The sequence below is a fragment of the Nannospalax galili genome, unplaced genomic scaffold, assembly GCF_000622305.1.
Source record: "Nannospalax galili isolate Female #2095 unplaced genomic scaffold, S.galili_v1.0 scaffold1014, whole genome shotgun sequence".
In the NCBI taxonomy this organism is placed as follows: domain Eukaryota; kingdom Metazoa; phylum Chordata; class Mammalia; order Rodentia; family Spalacidae; genus Nannospalax; species Nannospalax galili.
Genome location: NW_008335824.1, coordinates 1,035,946 through 1,043,532, shown reverse-complemented (window position 1 = coordinate 1,043,532; position 7,587 = coordinate 1,035,946). Strand labels below are relative to the sequence as shown.

The window sequence follows — 7,587 nt, the reverse complement described above, 5'->3', positions numbered from 1 at the left end:
CTATTTACACTGTTCAGTTTGGTTTTGTTGTGATCTGCCTGTGCCCTAGTTCTCTCATGGAGTAAGAAGTATTTAGTTTATTTCTTATTTTACAGGAACCCACAGTTTAGAGCTGGAATTTTTAAAGAAATATTGAACATTTAGTGTTAGAATTTTTGAAGACTGTGGGACTTTTAAAGTTGCATTATGTGTATATTGTGATATTAATATTAACATGAAATAATGGGAGCAAGAAAAAGAAAGATATGGTTTCATAGTGATGTGTTTATGTGTCAAATTGACAAGGAGTAAATTGTGATAGATAGCTTCAAGTATCAACTTGACACACCTGGGATGAGGGAACCTCAACTGGAGAATTTCATCAGTTTGGCCTATGAGCATGTCTGTGAGGCATTTTCTTCATGGCTGAGTGATGTGGAAGTGTTCAGGGCCCACTGTGGATAGTCCCACCCCTGGGCAGGTGGTCCTGGTTTGTGACCAGAACCTCATGTAGCTAAAGACATGCCCTAATTGGGTCATAGGACACAGAGAAATCAAGACAGTACCATTCCATTTGCTTTATGTGGGGATCTGGAAGACTGAAATACTTGCCATCATTATTCCTGGTATCTTTACAGGTTGCTATTACCATAATTGTTACCTTATCTGCTACTGTTTAAAAATTCTTATTCAAAATGAGACAATTTGATAGAGTCTCACTTTAAACTAATATTTCACTTGTACCCCTTTTCCTTTATTCCAGAGACAACATTTTCAATGTTATTGATTATTGATTATGTAACTTTTCTTCAAAACATATTTATATACCATATTAAATTTTACAGAGCTGGCATGTTATGCATGTGGTTCAGAATCTTATTTCATTCATTTAACAAATCTCCCTCATGGGTATTTGACATTCTTTTAAAGAAGCACATAAGGTTCTGTTTATCTGGTTTTCTTGCTGATGGACATTTGTATTGCTTTTAGTTCTGCAATATAACAAGGAATATTGTGATTACTGTCTTCATATTTATCCACATGCACATGTGCAAGTCTCATACACTTAAAAGTAATTGTAGGGTATGATTCATGCAATAGTCAGTCTTACTGTTTTTTCCATTTTGACAGCACCAATTACTACTTTCATTAGTAAATCATAAGTACTAATTGCCTTACCTCTTCACCAAATAATTTTGTTCAGTTTTTACATTTTTATAAATCTAGTGGATAAAGCAAGGTAGTACTGATTTTGAGTCATCTTTTTCTTTAATGACTTATTTTATTTTTAATAATGTGTGTGTGTGTGTGTGAGAGAGAGAGAGAGAGAGAGAGAGAGAGAGAGAGAGAGATCGAGTGGGTGCAATGACCTGTGGGATCCAGAAGAAAACATCAGATCCCCCAGGGCTGGAGTTAAAAAGAGTTGTGAGTCACTTGACATGGATAAGGGGAATGGGTCTTGAGTCCACTGAATGAACAGCAAGTAGTCTTAACTGCTGAACTGTCTCTCCATCCCATGATTTCAAGTTTCATTGATCTGATTGTTCATGAGATTAAAATCATATTTGCAATATTTTCTGTGTCTATTGTTAGAAAAAGCAATCGAATGGTTTTATTATTTGACATCAAAAACTCATTTCAATGACTCATTTCATTATATCATTACTAAATTTGCATACTGATTATGGCTTCAGTTTGACTCAATTTTATTATTGAATTATATCTTTGAATAAAACCAAATTAAAATACATTTGGACATAAGTGAAATAAATAGTGTCTATTCATTTCAAATTAATTTTTAATAAAATATATATCCATAAAATTTGAAAATTACAGATAAGTACATTGAATTAAGCAAATGTACCTCACAGCTCTACAGAATGTTGAAAACCACTCGACATTTTCAGGTTGGCCATTTTGCTTTTCTCTCTTGCTCCTCTTCACTTTCCTCCTTTCCTCCCTCCTGTTACTTTGCCATTTCATTTCCTTCTTCCTCTTTCTGAACATTTTCTTCAATTAAGTTTCGTATCTCTCACAGGTGCTGAGTATCTATTCATATACGCTATGTGATGATACCTACCACAAGTAAACGAGGGAATATGCATATACTTTTCTACTTCATGACTTGTACCTCCACTTCCAATTATTACACAGATTCTCATGGGCTTGATGTAGATATTTTATTTTTACATTTTCCAACAATTAACATGTGCGTATGTTGATAGTTTTTGTCTGAAAAAAATATCATGTGGAGTGTGTTACATAGACTGATCTTGAATTCCTGAGCCCACATGATTCTTCTGTTTCAGTCTCTTGGGTCAGTATGACTACAGAGACATGCACACGCCAGTCTTGGTTGCTTCTAAATTATGTATGGCATTTCAGGGATTAATTCACCACATTTGTTTATAAATAGCCAGAAATGGAAAGCAACATATTTGTTCCAATTCCTAGCTAAGCCAATGCTACAAAGATGAAAGCATTTGCATAAATTCCTTATCAACCTCTATAAAAATTCAGCTGTACACAGCTAGGAAAAAGAGTGAAGAAACATAGAAATAATTTTAATTAAATTTTTCAAGTCAATTTTCAAAATTCTTTTCCCTGCCTAGGTCCAGTCAAGCAGTAGAAGATATTTAATATGTTTATCCATATCATCCAAAATTTGTCATTAACTTGGTTATTAGATTTTTGGTAATCTATTTGCTATGATGCAATAGCTTATATCTAATTGGCATTTATCTATTATACATGACTTTGAACATTTTTTCATATCATTATTGAACCTTAATATTTCATCTCTATCAGTTTTCTGTTGATATTCATTTCCTTAGATTTTATATCTTTCCTAATAAATTTCAGATTTTTTTGCATATTCTATTCACACATCAATTTCACTTGAAGATGACTTTTTCCTTAAATTTCCTTTCAATATTTATTTATTTATTATTTTTGGTCTTTTTGAGACAGGGTCTCCCTTCCTGTAGCCCCAGCTGGACTGGAACTCACTATATGTAGACCAGGCTGACTTCAAACTCATAGAGATTCGCCTGCCTCTGCCTCCCAAGTGCTGGGATTAAAGGGCATGCACCACCATGCCCAGTTCCTTTCAACTTTTTAAAGTGTTCCATTGCCTTTAATGATATTACATCCCTTTCAGCATTTATTCTTGTTTATGGCTTTTTAGTGTGTTTATCTTTTCCTTAGGCATTGTTACTTTGGTTTTAGTGATATGTTAGTTTCTTTTATATATAGGGTGATCTCTTTCACCAATTTTGAGAACACTCAGACATTTCTACATGGCAACTGTTTCCCTTTCACAGATTTCTCACTAGAATTCCACTTGTGCATGTCAGATTTTCATATTGCCTCACATGCCTCTTTATTCTTGCCAGTTTTTAATTTCTCCCTGCTTTTATGTAAGAATTTCTTTTGAACTATTTTTAGGCCATCAATTATTTCTTCTATTGAATTTGTCTGCTGAACTAATTCATGCATGATTACAAATATAATCAATATTAATTTTAGAGTTTTTAATTTTAGTAATAGAATATTTGCTCAATTTTTAAAATTAATACAATTCTCTGCTGAAATTCTCTGTCTTTTCATTGTATTGCTGTGATAAACACCATGATCAAAGCAGCATGAAGAGAAAAGGGCTTATTTTGCTTACAGCTCACAGTCCTTCACTGAAGGAAGTTTAAGCAGGAACCTAGAGTCAGGATCTGTGGCAGAGATCACAGAGGAATGCTCCTATTAACTTTCTTCCTCTGGCTTGCTTTCCAGTAGTAAGGAACTACTTTCCTTACAGCCCAGGGCCATGTACTCCGGAATGACACCACCCACAGTGGGCTGGGCCCTCCTATGTCAGTGGGCAGTAAAGAAAATTCCTGACAGGTCTGTGCCTCCTTTGGCTCTGGCTGCTCTCAGGGAGAGGGTGAGTGGAGCAGGATGCCTTAGGAGGGCAGACACAACTCAACTGTTAGGGACTGCAGTCCAGAGCAGAGGTCCTGGGAGCACCAGACAGCGATGAAGTGCCTGGTAACACCAATATCAATCATGCCTTTTGCAAGGCAGAAATGGTGCTCTGGACTTGCTGGCAGCTGAAGACCTTGCTGAAGGCTTGGTCCAAGACCCAACTCTAACTTGCCACTCACTCTCTCAGGCCCACATGATTTCTTCATCACAAAAATGAAGGACATTCATGTAACCTGTCTACACCTCAGGCCTGACACTGCCTGCCTGAAAATAGGAGTGCTGGGTCTACACTTGGCAGCCATTAGTCACTTGAGAAGCCACCAGATGTGAGGGAGGCCCCGTGGTCACCAGAGATTGTGACCTACAGTCATGCCCAAAGTGACAATGGACAATACTGTCACCAGGACCGAAATGTGTGCTTCCTCCAACAGATCACAAACTTGAGAAAGCCAACTGCTGTTTTTTGTCCAAGAAGACCAGGAATTAGTCTAGGAGGACGATGTCTGTGGATGTGATGCTTCTTGGGACAGGCACCATATAGCTATCCCCAACCCTGGGAGCCTCTGCTGTGGTTCTTTGGTGTGAGGACTAATGGTGGCTCTTTGTGGGGAGGGAACTCAAATACTAAAATGGCATTGACAAGCCATTTTAAAGCTGATAGAATTACCAAGATCATCATCATGCATCATCATTGAGTTCACGTCTTTGACCCTCCAGGCTCATCTGTAGAGAAAGACTCTGTGGTTACCAGATAGCCCATTGAAATGTATGACCCTTTAAAGCTTTGGGATTTTATCTGGCAAACTGAACTCTCCCACATGGAGTTAGTCTTTTCTTTTGTGGTATGACAACAAAAGATGAACTAGTCAGTTCATCAATGTCTTATAGAACTAAAAGAATTTCTACATGTGGAAGAAGGAGACAACTTTTCCAAGGAAGGATAAGGATGAACTACCATGTCAGACTCAGAAGAAAGCTCACAGCATTTTGTTGATGATGAGTAATTTTTTGTCAAGGCATTTCCCCTCTTTCACAGAATTCTCCCCTTCACATAGGCAAAAAAGAAGCATCCAGGTGAACTGAATGCATATCTGAAAGATCTTGGTGTTACACCAGGTCCTGCCTGTGGAAGACTGAAAAAAGGAATTTCTGTTGTTTGTGGAAAATGGAGCATCAATTTCTTCCCAAGATGTCTTTAAAAAGCCTGTCATTAGAAGAAAAACCTGCATATCGGGTGACTGTTCTAGGGTTGTGGGTGATGGAGGGTTGACGCTGTGCTTTGAAGTAGACCTGGTCCATGAGGGGACTCTGGATGATTCTCAAATGGGCAAAGCAAAGGAGCCACAGATAGCAGTAAGGTTTGCAAAGCACTGCAGTGCAAAGAGGATGGTTTTGACTCACTTCAGTCAGAGGTACAAACTAATTGCCAGATTAGGAGAAACAGATGACATTGCAGAACTGAATGAGCAAGCCGAGTCAGTGCTAGGTCTCCCAAAAGTAACTCTGGGGGATTTTACGGTAATTAACCTTCCCATCGAGAAATGAAACCAGTGCTCTTGAATGCATATGGACTTGCTTATGAGTTTGTTACCAAACCTGAACTCTGGAATTTGGTGTTTTGTTGTTGGCATTTTTTTTTTCCTGTAAATTATTTTGGTCCTGACAATCCTAAAAAGTATGGAGCCTCAATTCTGAGCTGATTCGGTAGTGAGAAGGATCAAGGTTTTAATAATAACTCATTTCTAAAAGATTAGAAAAAGAAAATTCCTGGGCTGGAAAGATGGCTTAGGGGCTAAAAGAATTGTATGCTCTTGCATAGGACCTGGGTTCGAATCCCAGCACCTACATAATATCTAACAACTGTCCATAACTCTAGTTTCAGGGGATCTGATGCCCTCTTCTGTTTTCTTCAGGCACTGCATGACACAGATGCACTTACATGTATGCAGGCATAATACTCATACACATAAAAATAAATAACTAAACAAAAAAGAAAACAGATCATTCCCACAGACAGCTAATCTTATCAGGAAAATCTCTCAATTTTGATTCCATCTTCTCAGGTGACTTTAGTTCACGTCAACTTGACGAAAAACAACCAGCACAAGATGCATATGTATTAGTGTATGTATATATGCACTTATATATGTATATACATGTGTATGTACATGAATTTGTGTGTATTGTCCAACTTTTGTCTTGAGCAGGGGCCATCTTTTCTTGTCCTTTGTTTTCAACTAAAGTTTTCCTGCATAGATAACAATGTAAATAAATGACTATCAGTTTCTATAGGTGGTATTATCTCCCTCCAGGGTAAGGTTTTTCTTTTTAGTGTTGACCAGATTTGGTAAGGGACTAGTCCTCATTCAAAAAAGTCTTTAGTTCTTCATTTAGAACTACATTATTGTAAAGAAATGACAGTGTACCTCTGGCTTGTAGAAAACAAGCACCTGCTTTCTAAGACTAGAAAGACTATCTCCATAGTTCTAAATGACAGTGAGAAACAGCCCTCAGCCTTGTGCACCACTCATATCAGTGTGTGAATATATCTAGAGTCAATTATTGATTTGGAGTTGGAAATAGATTCTTCAAATTAATTTTTTTGTCTTTTTGGAGATAAGGCCTTTCTTTAGCCTCGGCTGGCCCTTAACATTCTATAGACCATGTTGGTCGCAATCTCAGAGAGCTCTGACTTCTGCCTCCTGAGTGGTAGGTTTAAAGGTGTTTAGCACAGTGCCTAGTTTATTTAATAGATCTTATTTTTTCCCCAATAAAAAACTTCTAACTGAATTTTTGTGGTTTTCATATAATATAGTTAGATGGTATTTAGTTCTCTTCCTCATATGCACCTCCACAACTTCTCCCAGCCCAATTTAATGCACTTGCACACACACACACACACACACTACAACAGTAGAGTCTGATTTGTATCCCTAAATATCCTTCAATGTGGGTCCATCGCCTGGGCTCATGAATAGTCCTATCTCAGTAATACATTGCCTTTCATCTACAGAAGCCACTGGTTGCCAAATGTTCCTTAGGTTGGGTTTTTATAAAATGTTTTGGCTAATTCTTTGAGAACTTCATGTAATGCATTTTAATCATATATTCCTTCCTTTAACTCCTCTCAGATGTACCCCCACTTTCCTACCCAGCCAGCTTATGTTCTCCCTTCCCCTACACTGAGAAAACCAACTCTCTGTCCCAGCACATACAAATGCCAATAACTCCTCAATTAGGGGTAGAAACTCCTGCCCACCTTTCTTTTCCATTCTGGGATTTTATCTGGCTTGAGTTTGAGGGGAGTGGAATAGCTGTTAGAGACAGAAGTTGTGCATGCTGAAACTGCTTTCCAAACAGCAGAGCAGTTACACATATGAACTCACAGTAATTGTTGCAGCATGCACAAGATCATTTAATAATAGATTTTTTGCCTCCTAATTATCCTGAAGTGTGAAGAGTTTTATGGTATATTAGAAGTTTCAGACCCAGTTTCCTACTTACCAATATTAAAACTTTGGTGATTTCTCTTTTCTCAAAGTTCCTTTGCCTAGACCAAGTCCAGTCCTCAGTTTGCACTCAGATTTTCAAAGGTCTTGTAGGGAAAGGGAGAAAAAAGATAGAACTATT

At 37.6% G+C, this 7,587-nt stretch overlaps 1 pseudogene; it reads left to right on the top strand.

The window, feature by feature from the left end:
- Nucleotides 1–4,456: 4,456 nt before the first annotated feature.
- On the top strand, nt 4,457–5,502 carry LOC103732029 (annotated as a pseudogene).
- Nucleotides 5,503–7,587: the final 2,085 nt, after the last annotated feature.